The sequence below is a fragment of the Tupaia chinensis genome, unplaced genomic scaffold (assembly GCF_000334495.1).
Source record: "Tupaia chinensis unplaced genomic scaffold, TupChi_1.0 Scaffold000539_1, whole genome shotgun sequence".
NCBI lineage: Eukaryota > Metazoa > Chordata > Mammalia > Scandentia > Tupaiidae > Tupaia > Tupaia belangeri.
This window is the reverse complement of record NW_006160052.1, coordinates 384,699-404,651: the sequence shown is the minus strand read 5'-3', so window position 1 is coordinate 404,651 and position 19,953 is coordinate 384,699. Positions and strand designations below refer to the sequence as shown.

At 42.2% G+C, this 19,953-nt stretch overlaps 1 long non-coding RNA gene across 2 annotated transcripts in view; it reads right to left on the bottom strand.

Annotated features, from left to right (window-relative positions):
- Positions 1-7,794: 7,794 nt before the first annotated feature.
- LOC102472034 (uncharacterized) overlaps positions 7,795-19,953 on the bottom strand; it is a 42,587-nt gene continuing 30,428 nt past the window's right edge. Inside the window, exon 3 of one of the 2 annotated variants that reach the window (XR_003550871.1) lies at positions 7,795-7,975. This is a non-coding gene — a long non-coding RNA (uncharacterized LOC102472034). Of the gene's footprint in view, positions 7,976-18,598; positions 18,674-19,953 lie in introns of those variants that run through there. The other variant, XR_335798.3, reaches the window with a different exon arrangement.

Here is a 19,953-nt window from a genome sequence, read left to right as displayed (position 1 = left end):
ACGCATTCCACTGACCAATTCTGCCTTCATCAACCACGGCCAAACATGACTTCTTGGTTCTGACTGCCCGCTGCTTCTGGCTTTCATTCAGGAAGACAATGGTATCTAAGCTCTGGACCGTGACTGCTGATTTGGTCAAGCAAAGTGACCCCAGCCCTCACTCTCCACAGCAGCTAGCATCTCTCACTCCTGCTCTGGCCCTGAGTTTGCCTGCTGCTGTATTTCAGAATCCGACACTTCTCCCACCTCAGGAAAGGACAGTTTGAGTTTCAGCTACCAGATCCAGGTCTGGAACCGCAGTAGACCATGTGGGAGTCCAGTGCCACAATCACTACATTCTCAGTTGAGACTAGAATTTGGAAATCAAGGCAGGCAGAGGACATTATCAGAAAAAAAAAATTTTAAGCATTAGACTCCCCTGGTTATCAGGGCTCCCACAGGTTCCAAAGAAAGGCTGATGCAAAACAGCACCTTGCTTTTCCCTCTGGGGCTGCTGCAATCTACCCTCTGAGCATCATTCACGCATTCGCTGATTCCACAAATAAGCACTGAACAGCACCACACACCAAGGACTTGGCTCAGCATCAGCATCCTCTCCTGGTCTCTCTGGTCTCCTTCATTTTCCATCCTTTCCCTTTTGGCCTACCTGGAAAGTCTGGTCTTCAGTTAATTAATCTCACCAGGTTTGCCTTTTACACAGTGGTGGTAGCAGGATCGAGACCCTCCGGGTACCTCAGCATAACATATGTTGAAGTCAAACATGTCTCCTCTAACATAACCACCGCCCCTGCCGTTCTAGCACAAGGTCTTTATTGCTACCGCCTCACCACATACCCCTTCTGGCACCCTAGACACACTGACCAGGAAAGAGGTGGTGCTGGGAGGTCAGAAAATATGTCCTGCTAATGTCTTCACAGTTCTTAAAATGTGATTGGAGAGGGGAAAAGAATAGAGAAGGAAGTCTGAGAGGAATTCAGCAAAGAAGACAGCTAGTCTGCATTCATTGCTAGTGGGACAAGATTCAATTTCAAGTCTATTCAGTTAAAATAAATAAAATTATTTCATATAAATTTTAAGGTGGTGTAATAAATAGACTGGTGCAAGTAATTGCAGTTTTTGCACTGTTGAAATTTGCCATTTGATACTGGGTACACGCTTAAATAATGTGGTTATGCAATACATCTTTTTAAAAACTTTATGTATTATTATTATCTTTCAAAAATTTGCAGCCAGGAACCAGCAGTTAGTGTAATGGCTATGTCACTGGACTCCCACATAGTCGACTGCGGTTCGCGTCCCGGACCCGGTGGCTCAGAACTCACGCCAGGCGCGTGTGCGTGCGTGCCCAAGATCCCGGGAGGAGAATGGAGGAGAAGGGATTGCGGCGTGGCCATCCCCCCTGGGGGGTGATTTCTCGCTTTCTGTCTCTATGTCTCTCTCTGTCTGTCTGGCGAGCGCACACGCCCTATAGCAAAAAAAAAAAAAAACTCTCCAAAAAAAAAAAAAGAATTTACAGCCGGGCACATGTGCTCACCAGAGAGAGACAGAGACAGAGAGAGAGAGAGGGAAAGTGAGGAAGCAAGCTGCCAGGCCTGGGACACAAGCTTAGGTCGGACATAGGGGAGTCCAGGGCCCCACTACCACACTACCTGCTGGGCCCTGCAGTACATTATTTTAATGTGCACTTCCTGCCTTTTTTTGTTTTTGTTTTTGTTTTTTGGCTAATGATTTATTACTTGCTGTTCATATTGGATTGTTGGAAAAGTCATGACATATTTTTTCTATGCTTTTCTATGCAAAAATGCATCATGACTTTTCCAACAGTCCAACATTTATTTAAGACTATGGAAATGATGTTTAAAAAAATTCAAGCAATTTTCTTATGCATGTTCAAAATGGGTAGTAAAGCAGCAGAGACAACATGCAGCATCTACAGCACACTGGCCCAGGAACTGCTAATGACGTGGTGGTTAGACTTGACGAGGAGCATAGTGGCCAGCCATCCGAAACTGACAGTGGCCAGCGGAGAGCAATCATCAAAGGGATCCTCTTACAACTACACCAGAAGTTACTGAAGAAGTCAATGTCAACCAGTCTATGGTCGTTGGGAGTTTGAAGCAAATTACAAAGGTGAAAAAATTCAGTAAGAGGGGATCTCTTGAGTTGACCAAAAATAAAAAAAATTGTAGTTTTGAAGTGTCATCTTCTCTTACTCCACACAACAATGAACCATTCATGTTTTCATCGGATTGTGATGTGTGATGGAAAGTGGGTTTTTTACAACAACCAGTGGTTAGACTGAAAAGAAGCTCCAAAGCACTTCCCAAAGTCAAACTTACACCAAAAATAAATAAACAGGTGAGGTGATGGTCACTGTTTGGTACTCTGCTACTGGTCTGATCCACGACAGCTTTCTGAAACCCAGCGGGATCATTACATCTGAGAAGTATGCTCTGCAAATCCCTGCAGCCGGCATTGATCAACAGAAAGAGCCCAGTTCTTCTCCATGACGGTGCCCAACTGCACATCACACAACCAGTGCTTCAAATGCCAAACAAGTTGTGCTGTGAGGTTTTGCTCATCCACCATATTCACCTGATCTCTCGCCAACCAACCACTTCATCAAGTACCTTGGCAACTTTTTTTAGGGAAAATGCTTCCACAACCAGCAGGATGCACAATTTGCTTTCCAAGAGTTCATGGAATCCCAAAGTATGGATTTTTTCACTATAGGAATAAACAAATTTATTTATTATTGGCAAAAATGTGTTGATTGTGGGATCAGCAGTTGACGTAATGGCTATGTCGCTGGATTCCCATGTAGTCTATCGCGGTTTGAGTCCCAGACCTGGTGGCTTAAACTCACTCTGGCCACGTGTGCGTGCATGCGTGCCCAACATCCTGAGAGAATGGAGGAGAAGGGACTGTGGCGTGGCCATCCCCCCTAGGGGGTGATTTCTCGCCTTTTGTCTCTCTGTCTCTCTCTGTCTTTCTGGTGAGTGCACACCCTACACAAAAAACCTCCCCCCCAAAAAAATGTGTTGATTATAATGGTTCCTATACTGATTAGTAATGATGTGTTTGAGCCTATTTTTTTAATCATTTAAAATTCAGTCCATGGGGCCAGTAGGCGCATGGTGTTTAAAGGCACCGGATTCCCACATGACTGACTACAGTTAGAGTCCTAGACCTAGCAGCTTGCTTCCTCACTTTCCCTTTCTCTCTCTCTCTCTGATCAAATTAAAAAATAATAACAACAAATGGAATTAAATAAATAAATAAATCTTTTAGAATAATTTTTACAGTTCAGGGAACAGCATGTGGCATAGTGGTTACAGCACTGGACTCCCACATAGCTGACCACGGTTCAAGCCCCAGACCTGGTAGCTTGAAAATCATGCCGGGCACCTGTGTGTGTTTGCCCAAAATCCCAGGAAGACAAAGAATTGGAGCATGGCCATCCACTCGGAGGGGTGATTTCTCACTTTCCCTCTCACTGTCTCTCTCCAACGAGCACACCCAATGACAAAAATCTAAACAAACAAACAAACCACAGTCCAAAACTGCAATTGATTTTGCACCAACCTAACAAATAATTTAAACATTAGAAGATTCTTAATTTTAATTTTTGTATTAACTGCTAGTTCCCCAGAGAGGTTTTCCCATTTCTAAATTAGGAGCCTACTATAGTCTCACAGAGCACCCCTTATTTGTTCTTTTTTTTTTTTTTCTCTTTTTGGAGAGGTTTTGCTATAGGGCACGTGTGCTCGCCAGACAGACAGAGAGTGACAGGGAGACAGAAAGCGAGAAATCACCCCCCGGGGGGATGGTCACGCCGCAATCCCTTCTCCTCCGTTCTCCTCTCGGGATCTTGGGCACACATGCACATTGGCCCGGCATGAGTTTAAGCTACTGGGTCTGGGATGCGAACCGTGGTCAACTACATGGGAGTCTAGTGACATAGCCATTACGCCAACTGCTGGTCCCTATTTGTTCTTCATAGCACTAATCTAATTTGCAAAGATTCACTTATGAGACCATTGCTTAATAGACACTAGACTAGCTCATGAGAGCAGGAACTGCTTGTTTCGTTCTGCACTGAGTACTAGACCCTACACAGAACCTGCACATAGTTGGAAATTAGTAAATATTTGGTGAAAGAATCTAATCCATCCCTTAAATCTCTCTTCACACTTCTGGTTTTGCCCCTTCACCCTCGTATTGTAGAGCGCCTTAGTTTGATGCCATAACCTAGAGCAGAGGATGTCTCAAACAGAATACCATTTTGGGGGCTGGCCCAGTGGTGCAACAGTTAAGAAAGTAAGGGGGGGGGCTTGTAAGTTAAAGGTGGGTTTTACATCTTTTAGGGTGGTGATTACAGGTTGCTGAGATCAGAAAGGAATGTACTTTAACAGAGATAAGGAGGCTTAATATACATCACAAGATACTCCAATACTATGCCAAGGGCAGGATGTAGGAACAATCCAAAGGGCCAAAATGGTCTGTCAACATCTGTGGGCTTGACTCCCCCTAGGCCCTCTGGAAAGGACTTTGGAAAAATAGAAAAAAGCAGTTAGACTTCTGTCCACAGTACCCCCTGTTTGCCAAAATCATTCCTCTGAATGCATGTGTAGGCCACAAAATTGACAGGTCCCAAGATGCTAGGAAGGCTCATCCCTCGAGTCAGGTCCATTGTTATAGGCAGTGGAGTCCTGGGGGACGAACATGTCTGACTCAATAGCCAATTGTCCCTGGGTGAAGGAAAGAGTCAGGCCTCAAAGTTCAGTAAGGAGGTGAGCAATTTTCAGAAGTATGAATGGCAAAAATGAAAAATACCTATAATGACTTGATAGATGTTCATTACAATAGAGGTAGATAACAACAACAACAAAAAAACTTCTATCGTACACAACAATTTAAGGTAATTTATGACTGAGAGTGTCATTTCAAGAGCATTAAATTAATAAATTCATGATTTGAATATACTGGTACCAATAACATGTAAAAAAATTTAAAGAAGGCTACGGTTGACAGGGATCCTTACATAAGCTGATACGCCAGATCGGCCTTTACCAAAACAAGATACAACTTTTGAGGTTCTTCCAGGGGCCTAGCTGGAAAAGTCCAAAAATGAACATTTAGGTATAAAATAATGTTTAATTTATAATTTTATCTTTAAGAAACATGTCAAGAACACGTCAGAAAACTCAATACAATATTGGGATATAACAGGATCATAAGTCACTGAGTATATTAAGTAAGTTGATAATTATAAAAAGTTACACAATTAAAAAACTTAACCTTTTAAAGTTCTATTTGTCAAGTAATCAAATTTCACTAAATACAAACATAAAGCATAAAAATATGTTTCTTAAGCAAGTTAGCAAGCTGTAAAGAAATCTCCTGCAGTATGTTTGCAGTTTACTGAGAGCAGATCAATACTTTAAAAAAAACAACTTGACTTTAACTACAGAACCAAAATAACTTTCATTAAATTTTCAGGAACATATATATAGTGCTTCCCTCAATTTTAGCCAACTTGTCATATAAAACTTATCATAATAATTTATTTCATAAAATTCACTGTAAGTCTCTGTAACTAAGTTTTGCCTTCAAACTCCAGTCTTAGCCCGTCATTAGACCTAGTATTTGTCCCTTTTCCCCCTAATGATAAATATCTATCTATTTTAGTCATCTTACTTTAGCACAAATACTTTACCAACTTATTTACAAAAAATTTCTTTCTCACTGTTTTCCATTTTGTGTTAGATTGACCTCTGAATAGCCTTTCTGGGAACCTCCCCTCATAGAATGAATGAATGAATGAATGAATGAATGAATGAATGAATAAATAAATAAATAAATAAGAGATGGTTCTAACAAACTGGCCAGACCCTTCCATTACTGTTAAACAAGACCATAAAATTGTTCTGGCCTATGCCCATAGATGGGCCCAGTTCACAATGGCATGTAATCTAACCAAGGTGTCAGCTATTTGTGTGATCCTATCCCTTTACCATCCCATACTAAGTCATCAGTCTTCTAGGTAAGATGGGCTGAAATAATTTTTGGCTTTAAACCCCTCCTAGCATTTTTTTTTTTTTAGAATTTTATTTAACTTTATATTTTTATTTATTTACTTTAATTTGACCAGAGAGAGACAGAGAGACAGAGAGAGCAAGAGAGCAAGCTGCCAGGTCTGGGATTCGAACCATAGTCAGTCATGTGGGAGTCCAGCATCTTAACCATCATACCATCTGCTGGTCCCAGTAACCTTGGTTTTTTATAAGTAAGCAATCTGACTTGTCATATAGCAATTATTTTTTAACTATCCAATTTTTGAACAATTTTTCTATAAAACAAAATAATCCTATAGACCTCCCCCCAAAAAATTCTTTTTTTTTTTTGTCTCTACAGGAGTTAGAAGCCAAGTGAAAAACTTTACACTTTATATTAACCAAAGTATTTTAACTTACATGATGACAAGTATTTTACCAATATTAATTTAATATGCCATAATTCCTTCTAAGATCTAAAATTACCTGAAAATTTTATAACATCATACTTACAATCACCAGACTTATCTTTAAAAACTATATGCCTGGGCTATCTAAATACCAAAAGATACCAAAAAGTCAGTTTACTTATTCCCCTATTACATTTTTATAACATGTTAACTATGTATACCATATGGATATTAGATATTTACTTTATGTTGCTGATAACTCTGGAATCTATTTTTACTAAATCAATAATACCAAAACAATTTTGTCATTTGATTGGTAAAACTTAGGCTGACAACTATGAAGATATCTTCAATTTTACTTTTAAATTTGTAGCAGGCCTATTTACTTAAGTCATGTGAACTAGAAAGCATTTAGGTTAAATACTATCAGTGCTCTTTATTTACATGCAAATTTAATAGAACTCCTTAAAGACTTTGCCACACAAACATAACATACAACTTACATAAACATGTGTACAACACAAACGAACATATAAGAGAGTTATAAAAGTATCCCTCACCCTTCCTACCTGGCTCTTGGCAACAGGAAGGTTGTTATCTTCCACTCATATCCCAGATATACACACAGAAAATTCACCACTGGAATGGAACATGAAGTCAACATCCAGGAAGTACATCTAGATATGGATGTTAATTCCTTCAAAGATTACCCCGGACATGTGAAAGAGATGCAAGTACAGGAAAAGAAAAAGCAAGAAACGAAAACAAAGAAACCAGATACTAATGACAGATCTTCCCCTGCTAAAAATTTTTTTTTACTAACCTCCAGGTTAAGTGTCAATACCTAACCTCATACCCAAGGCAGTTGGCCTTCTCTGGTAGCTGCCTACCCATATGCCTTTCAGGTTTGTGGGTGAATTTCCTATTAGAAATGTTGAGTTTTGTATTTTTTCATGCCCTGCAGCTCAATTTTTTCTTCCCATAGCAGCACACCTTTTAGAGGACTCACTTCCTACAAGCTCCTTTGAGCACCAGTATGTTTGTCAATGAGCTGTGTCGACAGAAAATAACTAACTCTAAAAAAATTAATAATTAATGTGGCTTATATCCAAGCAGAATATGAGTGTCCTAGGGCCAGACAGAAGGCAAAACATGTGTTTCTCTTGGGGTACAAGGTTTCCTTTTATTTGATTTTGAGAGCAAGACATAGAGTTTGGAATTTAGTGAAAAGTTTTTCCATTGGTCTGGCCCAAAAAGGTGTGACACGTGGAAGTGGGGGCTTGTAGGTTATAGGTGGGTTTTACAGCTTTTAGGGTGGTGATTGGAAAAGGAAGGTTGCTGAGATCAGAAAGGAATGTACTTTAACAGAGATAAGGAGGCTTAATATACATCACGAAGATACTCCAATAGTATGCCAAGGGCAGGATGTAGGAAGAATCCCGTTGCTAATGGGTGAAAAAGGTCTGTCGGCATCTGTGGTTGTGGCTCCCCCAGGCCCTCTGGAAAGGACTTTGGAAAAACAGAAAAAAGCAGTCAGACTTTTGTCCACAGTCCCCTGTTTTCCAAAATCATTCCTCTGAATGCACGTGTAAGCCACAAAATTGACAGGTCCCAAGGTGCTAGGAAGGCTCATCCCTAATAGTTAGGTCTCACGTTGCTAGGAAGACTCATTCCTAGGAGTCAAGTCCCATGACACTAGAAAGGCTCATTCCTAAGAGTCAAGTCCATTTGATATGGGGCAACCCGGAACTTGTGAGCAACCTTGAAGCAATCCAGGGCTGATAGCTGCCTGGGCTTTCTGTTCCCCTTCAAGCTGACTGCCCCTCCCCTGAACTGTTGGGGGTCTTGAGCAGGTTGGATTCCCTACTTCTCTGCCAGCTCTGTATCAGGGCAGACACAGAGTCCTTTCCCTGATAAGACACTCCAAGCATGCTGAGACCACCCCTCCCCAAATTCACCCATAAAAGACTGTGTCTAATTCTCAGTCAGGACCAGAGATTCAGAGGATTAACTCCTCCGTGACCACTGGAGTAATAAACAGTTCTCCTAATCTCTCTGAGTGCTGCTTTCTGTTCCCCGGTGTCTGGTTTCCTGCAACATTTTGGTGTGTTGGCTGCGAAGCAGAATCAGGCTGGCCCTTTCAGCCACCAATCCTAGGATTCCCCGCCTCTGGGACAGGCACTACAGTGTGGAGAGATAGGCATGCCCCTGTCTTGTTTCATAGGATCCCTTGGCTGGGTTGCCCACCCTGAGGCCAAGGATTCCTTGATCATTGGACTCTGATTGGACAGAAAGACCAACTCCTGGATCCTGATGCATCAACTGAGGTCAACTCTGATAATCTGGTAAGCCCCCTGGGATCTGTAGAGCTCTAGTCAGACAGAACAATTCGGATTGAGTAGAAGAGGAGACCTGATCACTCTCCTTTAGTCGCAGGACCAGCAGTTAGGGCTCATCTGGCTGATATAGGGAGGGAATGTATAACCTTTGAATGAATGTGAGTATTTGTGATAAGCGAATGTGTTTGAGGCTCCATGGCTTCTTGCTACGGAGCGTAATTGGGTCTGTTTCCATGGAAGTTCCATGAAGGATAAATAGCAAAACTGGCACTGTGCAACCCAGTCCCTCTCTATGCATTCAATCTGGTGGGGTTTCTATATCCAATTGCTTATTACCAAGGAACTGCACAAATCCCATGAGGGACATGGGTGGACAGACGCCTGATTGGTCCTTGGGGGGGAGGGGGAGCATTCACCCTTTGTCTGTTGTGACACCGTTCACAGGACAGGGGACACAGAGGCTGATGGGAGGACTTTCCCTGAAGAGGTGGATAGGCAGGGTAATGAATGTCAGGCCATCAATTTTGCCCCCGCAAGTTGGGGCAGAAATTTCTACCTAGTGCAATGCATTTATAGATAGGTTACAAAAATCTTTGCAAAGGCAGGTAGAGAATATAGATGTAGCTGAGGCATTGTTGAAGCAACTGGCCTTTGAAAATGCTAATGTGGATTGTCAAGAAGTGTTGAAGGGGACCAGCAGTTAGCATAATGGCTATGTCACTGGACTCCCACGTAGTCAACCACGGTTCGAGTCTCGGACCCTGTGGCTTAAACTCACGCCGGGCGCGTGTGCCTGCGTGCCCAAGATCCCGAGAGGAGAATGGAGGTGTTGAAGGAAATGTACAGCCTGTGGTGATCTTGTAATTCAGTCCCCATAGCAGCTTGGCAACTCTTATGACCTTGTAGCCTTGATGATGACCTAACAACTCCGTTTAGTGCTGACAGACACCGAGTTAACCCTTTCTCACCCCTAGGGTGCTCAGGACTTTCTGTCCCTGGACAGTTGCTTTGGGGTTTCTGTTTCTGCCTTCTAAAGGTTATTTCAAATGACTAAAATCTTTTTTATATTTTTTGAGAGGTTTTTGCTATAGGGCGCATGCGCTCGCCAGACAGACAGAGACATACAGACAGAAAGTAAGAAATCACCCCCCAGGGGGGGATGGTCACGCCGCAATCCCTTCTCCTCCATTCTCCTCAGGATCTTGGGCACACGTGCACACACACACCCAGTGTGAGTTTTAAGCCACCGGGTCCGGGACATGAACTGTGGTCGACTACAAGGGAGTCCAGCGACATAGCCATTACACTAACTGCTGGTCCCTAAATGACTAAAATCTTAAACTGTTATCAGTAAGAATGTTTTGTTCTATTTGGGAAAATTTGTTGAACAGTTTTTGTTTGTTTGTAAAATATACATCAATATATAAAACGAACTCTCACAATTTATGTAAAACAATAAAAGGAGGGAACTGGGGCCCACTCACTACACATGCTGCCAAATTATTCTACCTAGCCATGTTCAAATTAAATCATTTAAATTTGACTTTTGACTCAAAATTGCATCAATGGAGCACTGCCTGGCAGCATTTATCATCTACTCAAAAGCTTCCTCTAGCCACTGAGCCCTCTGGGAGATGCAGGCTTTTGATATCTGGAGAGATCAGAGATATTCAAGCCATGCCTCTCAGTGCCTCCATGGGAGAACTCTAATCCAAGTCATCCAAATCCACTGTGCCGGATTTTATGTTAGCTAATTTCAAAAAGGGCTTCTCTGGTGACTATGGGATGAAAATGAAACTGAAGAAATTGAGAGCTCTTTGTGAGGTTAAATGGCCCTCTTTCAAAGTAGGACGGCCACCGGAAACTTTACACCTCCCTACCATGTGGGCTATATGTAACGTTGTTACTGGCACCCCAGGCCACTCCAATCAGTTTCCCTATGCTGACTCCTTGCTACAGATAGCCCAAGTCACTCTGCCATGGGTGTGCATCTATATGAAGGGAAAAAACCAATGCACTATTTTGGCTGCCTGTGTCCTGCACCCAAAGCTAGACCCTAACCAAAAGAAACCCATTGCACCAATCCTGCAGGGTCCCCCGCCCCAAGAGGACCCATTAATAACTCCACCCCTATATATCTTGGCTACCGAACTGGCAATTGAGACTCTGCCACCATCTGTTTCTCCAGGGCCTGAAGAACAACCTGATGAGCCAGCACCAACTCAGGGGGGAAGCCGTCAGCGGTCCTGAATCTGGCGCCTAGACCTCACCTCAACCATTGTCACCTGTCGAGCTGTTGTGACCTGGGGCAATCTCACTCTTCAGATGCCCTTCTGGGAAATTAAGGACCCCCAGATAGGTGCAGATGGGGCTATTACAGAAGGCAGAGTGACTCTCTACTACCAGCCCTTCACCACTACTCATCTACTTAACTGGAAACACCACACTCCCTCCTACTCGGAACAGCCCCAGGCAACGATAGATCTCGTGGAATCTATACTTCAAACCCACCAGCCCACCTGGGATGACTGCTAGCAACTACTCCTCACCCTACTTAACACAGAGGAGCACCACAGAGTCCTTGTGGCAGCAAAGAAATGGTTACAAGAGCATGCCCCAACAATGTGATGGACCCTGAGGCTTGAGTCAGAACTGCTTTTCCAAAAGAAAAGCCTGCCTAGGATTTCAATACTGAGGGTGGCTGCACCCATGTCAGCAGATATCAAAAAGCACTCCTGCAGGAAATGAAAGCCAATGCAAAGAAACCTTCTAACACCGCAAAAACGACAGAAATAATTCAAAAGACAGATGAACCACTGGAGCAGTTTTATGAGTCTCTACGAGGCATATGGGATCTGTACTCGATTTGATCTGGAGAGCTCCAAAAGCCAGCAAATGGTTAATGCCGCCTCTGTCACCCAATCGCCCTGACATCCGTGGAAAACTCCAAAAGCAGAAAGGCTTTGCTGGAATGAACGCCACCCAGCTTCTGGAGGCTGCTAATCAAGTCTTCATGAACTGAGACCGAGAGGAAAGGAAGGAAGCAGATTGGCAAATGAAGCAAAAGGCATCCCTGCTGGCTGCTGCCATTAGACTACCGGATGCTCCACCCGGTCCCAGAGGGGAGCCAAAATCCAGCCGCCCTGGACTCAGGCCAACTCAATGTGCATACTGTAAAGAAGATGGATACTGAAAAGGTTAATGCCCCAAGTGGAAGCCAAACCAAGGGAGAATAACCAAAAATCCACCAGGAGCCCTCAAGACCTTCCACCCAGAACCTCCAAGGGACTTCCTGGCCATGATGGAATCAGAATAGGACTGACTGGGATCCATAATCCTGGGCCCCAGGATGCCCTGGTCAATGTTAAAATGGGGGAGAGGGCAGCCAAGGGCATACATGGTAGATACTGGAGCTGAACACTCCATCATCACCCAGCCCCTGGCCCCCTTGCCAGGCCAAAAAGCCACCCATCCTAGGGGCCACTGGAAACACCAAAAGTCAGCCCTTTTATAGGCAAGAAGCTGCCAGCTGGGGGAGGGTGGCCCTGGTTACCCATGAGTTCCTGTACCTGCCTAAATGTCCAGTCCCATTGCTGGGAAGAGACCTATTGACTAAACTCAGAACACAAATCACCTTTGACTCATCAGGCTCTGTGGCACTGACTGTGAGCCCTGCCAAAATCCTGATTGTAACAATGCCCAGAGAGGAAGAATGGCAAATACTTGCCCCAGGGGAAGCACTTGCTATTGACTTAAAAAATTTTCCAGGTGTGGAAAATCCAATATGTGGATGACCTCCTGCTTGCTGGAGCAACCCGAGAAAATTGCTGTAAGGGAACGCGAGACCTGCTCTAGCTTCTATCCCAAGCCAGGTACAAGGTCTCAATGAAGAAAGCCCAAATCTGCCATACCCAGGTACAATTCTTAGGATTCATTCTGACTGAAGGTCACCGTGCTCTTGAGCACAAATGCAAACAGGTAGTATCTGGGCTGCTTCAGCCCACAACTGTGCAAGTTCCTGGGAGCAGCTGGATTCTACAGGATTTGGATCCCAAGCTTTGCTGAGAAGGCCAGAACACTGTATGAACTACTAAAAGGTCCAGAAGAATCCCCCTTCCAATGGGGACCCCTCTAAGAGCAGGTCTTCCAGGATCTCAAGTCAAGTCTCAGGAAAGCCCCAGCTTTGGGGCTCCCAGATGTCACCTGAGAATTCAATCTGCTCATGTATGAAAAAGATCAGACAGCACTAAGAGTTCTGACTCAAGCCTGCTGGCCCTTGGAAGAGACCCATCACCGACCTGTCTAAAAGACTCGACCCAGTGGCATCTGGATGGCCCCCTGGCCTGCGAGCCCTTGCCACCACTGTTGAATTGATTAAAGAGGCAGACAAGTTAACCTTAGGCCAAGCTATCACTGTCCAGGTCCCTCACTCAGTGACTGCCCTGACGAACAGCAGGGGATATAAACGGCTAGCCAGCTCTAGGATGGCCCACTAGCAGGGCTTATTGATGGGAAATCCTCGAATTATGCCTTTGCCACCCTACACATATATGGGGCGTTTTATCAAGAGAGAACTCCTCTCGGCAGAAGGGAAGATAGTTAAAAACAAGGAGGAAATCTGCTGATTATTAGAAGCAGTCTGGGAGCCAGAGGAAGTGGCAATCATCCATTGTAGGGGGGACCAGAGAGGGGAAGACTCCATCACCCTGTGAAGCCAGTTGGCAGACCAGACAGCCAAAGCTGCCACCAACTGAACCCTGACTGCTGTAACCAACATGTTACCACTCACGAGTCTCCCAGAAGCCCCCCTTCTACCTCTGATGAACATCGTTGGGCAAAGTCAGACGAGCAACCCTGGAAGAAGATGGATGGTGGAGATTGCCAGATGAAAGAATATACTTACCTCAGTCCCTGGGATATTCACTGGTAAAGCAGCACCAGGAGTTGACTCACTCGGGAAAGACTAACCTAGAGAACTTGCTACACCAATACTACTTCTGGAGCCACCTACCGTCATTGTGTGCGACTGTGAGCATGTGGTGCGAGACCTGTGTCAGAAATAACCCTGCCCGGGGGCCAACTCAGCCAGCTGGAATCCAAGCCACCAGGACAACTCCCCTAGAATTACTCGAGGCAGACTTCTCGGAAGTGTGATCATGCTGTGGCTATAAGTGCTTACTAGTCCTGGTCTGTATTTACTCGGGTTGCTGGAAGCCTTTTCTATGTGAACTGAAAAGGCCAGGGAAGCCACTCGAGCCTTTCGGAAGGAAGTTATACCTCAACTTGGGCTTCCCCTTATGATCGGGTCAGACAGTGGCCCTGCTTTTGTGACAGAAGTCACACAGGTAGTAACAGAGGTCTTAGGCATAAAATGGAAGCTTCACACTGCATCTGACCTCAGAGTTCCGGGAGAATGGAACAAATGAACTGTACCCTCAAGTCCACCCTAGCAAAGCTCTGTCAGGACACTGGGTGCCCCCGGGTGGATGTCCTCCCACTACCCCTGCTCCAAGTTCAATGTACACACCAAGACCAAGGTTATTCCCCTTATGAGATCCCGTTTGGCCAGCCACCCCCTTTAGCCACCCAGGCCTGAATGGCTGATGTCTGTCAGCTGGGCGAGGCACCCCTGACTCAAGATCTAGTGGCTTGGGGAAAACGTTAAAGGAAATAGCCCATGTAACCTTAAAAAGAACCCCAGTCCCCCTCAGAAACTGGGTATACAAACACAGCCTGGGGACTTGATATGGGTGAAAAATTGGAAAAAAGACTCACCACAGCCCACCTGGTTGGGGCCATATATCGTGCTTGTTACCCCCACTGCAGTTAAGGTTGCAGGGCTGGCCCCATGGATTCATCACTCGCGAGTAAAGTGAGCCACAGTACCAGAGGACTCCGGGACCTAGATGGTGCAAAGCCACCCTGAGCAGCCAACCTAGGTGACCTTCCAGAGGACCAAGACCCATGATCAGGACTACAGCCCTGCTGCAGCCACTCCTGGGCTGGCTGCTCTACACATGCTGGAATTTTGAGGAGTCTACAATCCTGCTTTGGACGCTGACCAATCTATGCATGGCAGAAGCCTGAGGACAGTGATGGATGGCACCGCAATAATACTCCCTCCTTGAAGCCATCAAATATCAAGTACTTGTCATTGCCCCAGGAAGCTATGCTCACTGCCCTCCTGTTACTTGACCCTCCTCTTGCATGGTTAAGGAGCCTCAAGAGGGGGTAATGAGATGGAGGATCCCAGAACTTATGAGCAACCTTGAAGCAAGCCAGGGCTGATACCTGCCCAGGTTTCCTGTTCCCCTTTGAGCTAGCTGCCCCTCCCCTGACCTGTTGAGTGGCTGGAGGTCTTGAGCAGGTTAGATTCTCTGCCAGCTCTGTATAAGGCAGAACCCTTTCATTGGTAAGACACTCCGAGCATTCTGGAACCACCCCTCCTCAAATTCACCCATAAAAGACCGTGTCTAACTCTCAGCTGGGGCTGGATTTTCAGAGTATTAATTACTCTGTGTCCACCACCATAATAAACAGTTATAATCTCTCTGAGTGCTGCTTTCTGTTCTTCAGTGTCTGGTTTTCTGTAACACATTGTTACAGGCAGTGGAGTCTTGGGGAAAGGACATCTCTGACAGATTCAACAGCCAATTGTCTCTGTGTAAAGGAAAGAGTCAGGCCTCAAAGTTCAATGGAGAGGGGAGCAATTTTTAGAAGTGTGAATGGCAAAAATGAGAAATACCTATAATAACTTGATAGCAGTTCATTACAATAGAGGTAAATAACAAAACAATTTTTCTATCGTACACAGTAATTTAAGATAAACTTATGACTGAGTGTCACTTCAAGAGCATTAAATTCATAAATTCATGACTTGAATATATTAGTACCAATAATATGTATGTAAAAAAATTTGAAGAAGACTACAGTTGACAATGATCCTTACATAAACTGATATACCATTTTAGGTTTTACAAAAAATGAGATACATCTTTTGAGGTTTCCCATGGGTCCAACAGGAAAAATCCAAAAATGAAAGTTTAGGTCTAAAAATGTTTAATTTATAGTTTGATCTTTGTCAAGAACATGTCAGAAAACTCAATACAATATTAGGATACAACAGGATCATAAGTCACTGAGTATATTTAAGTAAGCTGATAATTATAAAAAGTTACAAAATTAAAAAGTTTATAGCTTTTTAAAACTCTATTGTCAAGCAATCAAAATTTCACTAAATACAAACATAAAGCATAAAAATCTGTTTCTTAAGCAAGTTAGCAAGCTGTAAAGAAATCTCCTGCACTATGTTTGCAGTTTACTGAGAGCAGATAAATACTTTTAAAAAAATGATTTTAAGTACGAGACCAAAATAACTTTTATTAAGTTTTTAGAAAGACATATATAGTGTTTCCCCCAATTTTAGCTAATTTGTCATATAAAACTTATCATAATAAAACTTTTTTATACAATTTACTTTCTTTTCTCTGTAACTATTTTTGTCTTTCAAACTCAAATCTTAACTGAATATATCCTAAACCTAGTATTTATACCTTTTTTATAATTAAATATGTATTTGTTTTAGTCATCTGACTTTAGCACAAATACTTATACTGCAATTTTTTACGAAAACATTTTTTTCTTTCTTGCTGTTTTCTACCTTGTGTTAGATTGACCTCTGAATAGATTTTTTGGGAACCTCCCCTCAGAAGAAAGAATAAATAAGAGATGGTTCTAACAAACTCTGGCCAGACACTTTCATTACTGTCACACAAGACTACAGAACTGTTCCGGCCTATGCCCACAGACGGGCAGAGGGCACAATGGCATGTAATCCGATCAAGGCGTTAGCCATTTGTAGGACTCTATTCCTCTTTCTATCCCATAAAAGACATCAGTCTTCTAGGTAGGATGGACTGAAACAGTTTATGGCTTTAATCCCCCCAAGGGGTTTTATGCAAAGTACTTTATATAATTTTAAATAACCTTTTATTTAGACGCCCCCCCAAAAAAGTATTATGTTGAAAGAATATTTTTATGCCTTACTTATTGATTTTTACTCAAAAGACATTTTAATGTTTTGTAACTTTATATGTAGAATTACATATATTAACTTTAATTATTTTATCCTTCTGTAATCTTAATTTTTGTAAAAAAGAATTGTTTATTTCACATTAAGATTTGACCAGAGAGAGAGAGCAAGAAAGAAAGCTCCCAGATCTGGGATTCAAACCAGTCAGCCATGTGTGAGTACAACATCTTAACCATCACACCAACTGCCAGCCCTCGTAACTTTGATTATTTTATAAGTAAGCATTTGGGTTGTCATATAGCAACTATTTTTTAAAGTATCCAATTTTTTAAAACAATTTTTTCTATAGAACAAAAATATCCTATAGATTGCTCCAAAGAAATTGTTTTCTGTCTTTTATAAGATTTAGAAGCCAAGTGAAAAACTTTACACTTTATATTAACCAAAGTATTTTAACTGAAATGATGACAACTATTTTATTATACTTGTCATCATTTAACATACCATAATTCCTTCTAAGATCTAAAATTATCTGAAAATTTTATAACATCATACTTATAATCACCAGACTTATCTTTAAAAACTATATGCCTGGGCTATCTAAATACCAAAAGATACCAGAAAGTAGTTATGTATTTCCCTATTTACTTTTTATAACATGTTAAATATGTATACCATATGGATATTAGATATTTACCTTAAGTTGCTGATAACTCTGAAATCTATTTTCACTAAATTAATAGTACCAAAACTATTTCATTGTTTGATTGGTAAAACCTAGGCTGACAATTATGAAGATATCTTCAATTTTATTTTAAAATTTGTAGCAGACCTATTTACTTAAAGACATGTGAACTAGAAATCATTTGGATTAAATGCTATGAGCGCTCTTTATTTATATGCAAAATTCAATAGAATTCTTTAACGACATTGCCTCAAAAACATAACATACAACATACATAAACATGTGTATAACACAAACAAACATATAAGAGAGTTATAAAAGTATCCCTGTGTCATACTCACCCTTCCTACCTGGCTCTTGGCAACAGGAAGGTTGTTATCTTCCACTCATATCCCAGATATGCACACAGAAAATTCACCACTGGAATGGGACATGAAGTCAACATCCAGGAAGTGCATCGAGATATGGATGCTAATTCCTTCAAAGACTACTCTGGACATGTCTGATGAGATTAAATTTCTCTCCTGAGAGATATGAACGTGCAGGGGGTAAAATGCCAGAAACCAAAACAAAGAAACCAGAAACTAATGACAGACCTTCCCCTGTAAAAAAAAAAAAACGTTTTACTAACCTCCAGGTTTAATGTCAATGCTTAATCTCATGCTCAAGGCAGTTGGCTTTCTCTGGTAGCTGCCTACCCATATGCCTTTCAGGTTTAGGAGTGAATTTCCTCCCTAACAGAAATGTTTACTTTTGTACTTTTTAAAATACACCCTATAGCTAAATTTTTCCTTCCCATAGCAGCACACCTTTCAGGGGACTCACTCCTTAGAAGTTTCTTTGAGTAGCAGTAAGTAAGTTTGTCAGTGAGCTGACACTTTTCAATATGATAGCCAGCCCTTCTGCAAGTGTCTCCTCTTCTCATATAAAGTTAACTTCTCAGAAGCTGAACTAGCGTAGATAAAAATCCCCCCAAAAATCCTTCAGACACAGATGAGAAAAAAGAAAGAAACAAACAAACAAAACACTTCATCTCAGTTTTCCATTGGCAACCTATTACCCTGGGCTCATTCCCTGCCTGGGAGCTGATATTTCTTCCCTCTCCGAACTCTCCACTTCAATATTTCTTCTGTGTCCATGTCTCCATTTCTCTGTGAGTGTAAATTAAAAGAATCAAATTCACTGTTGATCTTCTACTGGACGTAGGGCCCATGCACCCCAACTTCCTGCATCATAATTTTACTGTATCATTATCTTAAAACTATGACTCCAACTTGAAAATAAAAGTTAAGACTGGGATTTAAAAAAATCTTTTATAAGGGGCTTGGAATTCAAGGTTCATTTATATTATAATGACCCACAGTAAAAGGAAAAACTTAGGCTTTAGTTATGATAAATAAGAAGACAAAGGCTGAGAGAAGACTATACCAAGTATAAATATAGATCTTAAATGAATAACAAAAATTTAAGATGTTCTACAAGATAGAAATTGCTGGCTGTGAGCAAAAGAGAAGGGAGAAAAAAAAAAAAAAAAAAAAACCAGGCCCATTGTCGGCAAAAAAAAGATTATATTATAATGACCCACAGTAAAAGGAAAAACTTAGGCTTTAGTTATGATAAATAAGAAGACAAAGGCTGAGAGAAGACTATACCAAGTATAAATATAGATCTTAAATGAATAACAAAAATTTAAGATGTTCTACAAGATAGAAATTGCTGGCTGTGAGCAAAAGAGAAGGGAGAAAAAAAAAAAAAAAAAAGACCCAGGCCTATTGCTGCCAGAAAACTGATGATTGTTTTCCACTAAAATAGAAAATGTTATCTAAGATCTTGCAATTCATGGAGGCTCAACCAGATGAACACATGCTCTTAAACTGATAAGTACATGATCAATTCAATAGAGACTTTTGTGATTAAACAAAATACAAAGATTAAATAAAACGAAACTCTAGGAGACTGGTCCTTCCAGCATGAGCTGCCCTGCTCTTTGCCCCCATAAGTTGCGACAAGGCTAGCCTTCCCTTCCTCATATTATGTGCTAAAGGTTTGGCCCATAATATCCTGAAGAGAGAACCAGATTTGAATTTGTTGACAATAACCATTATGTAGACTAATCTGCCAATGTGTATCTTTCCCAAGTTTGTTTCTGGTAAGAGAAGGAATAGGAGGGACCAGCAGTTAGCGAAATGGCTATGTCTCTGGACTCTCATGTAGTTGTCTGAGGTTCGAGTCCCGGACCCAGTGGCTTAAACGCACGTTGTCGGGCACGTGTGCATGCATGCCCAAGATCCAGAGAGGAGAATGGATTGCATCGTGGCCATCCCCCCTTGTGGGTGATTTCTCACTTTCTGTCTCTCTGTCTCTCCCTGTCTTTCTTTCTGGCTAGTGCATGTGCCCTAGAGAAAAAACCTCCCCAATAAAAAATAAAAAA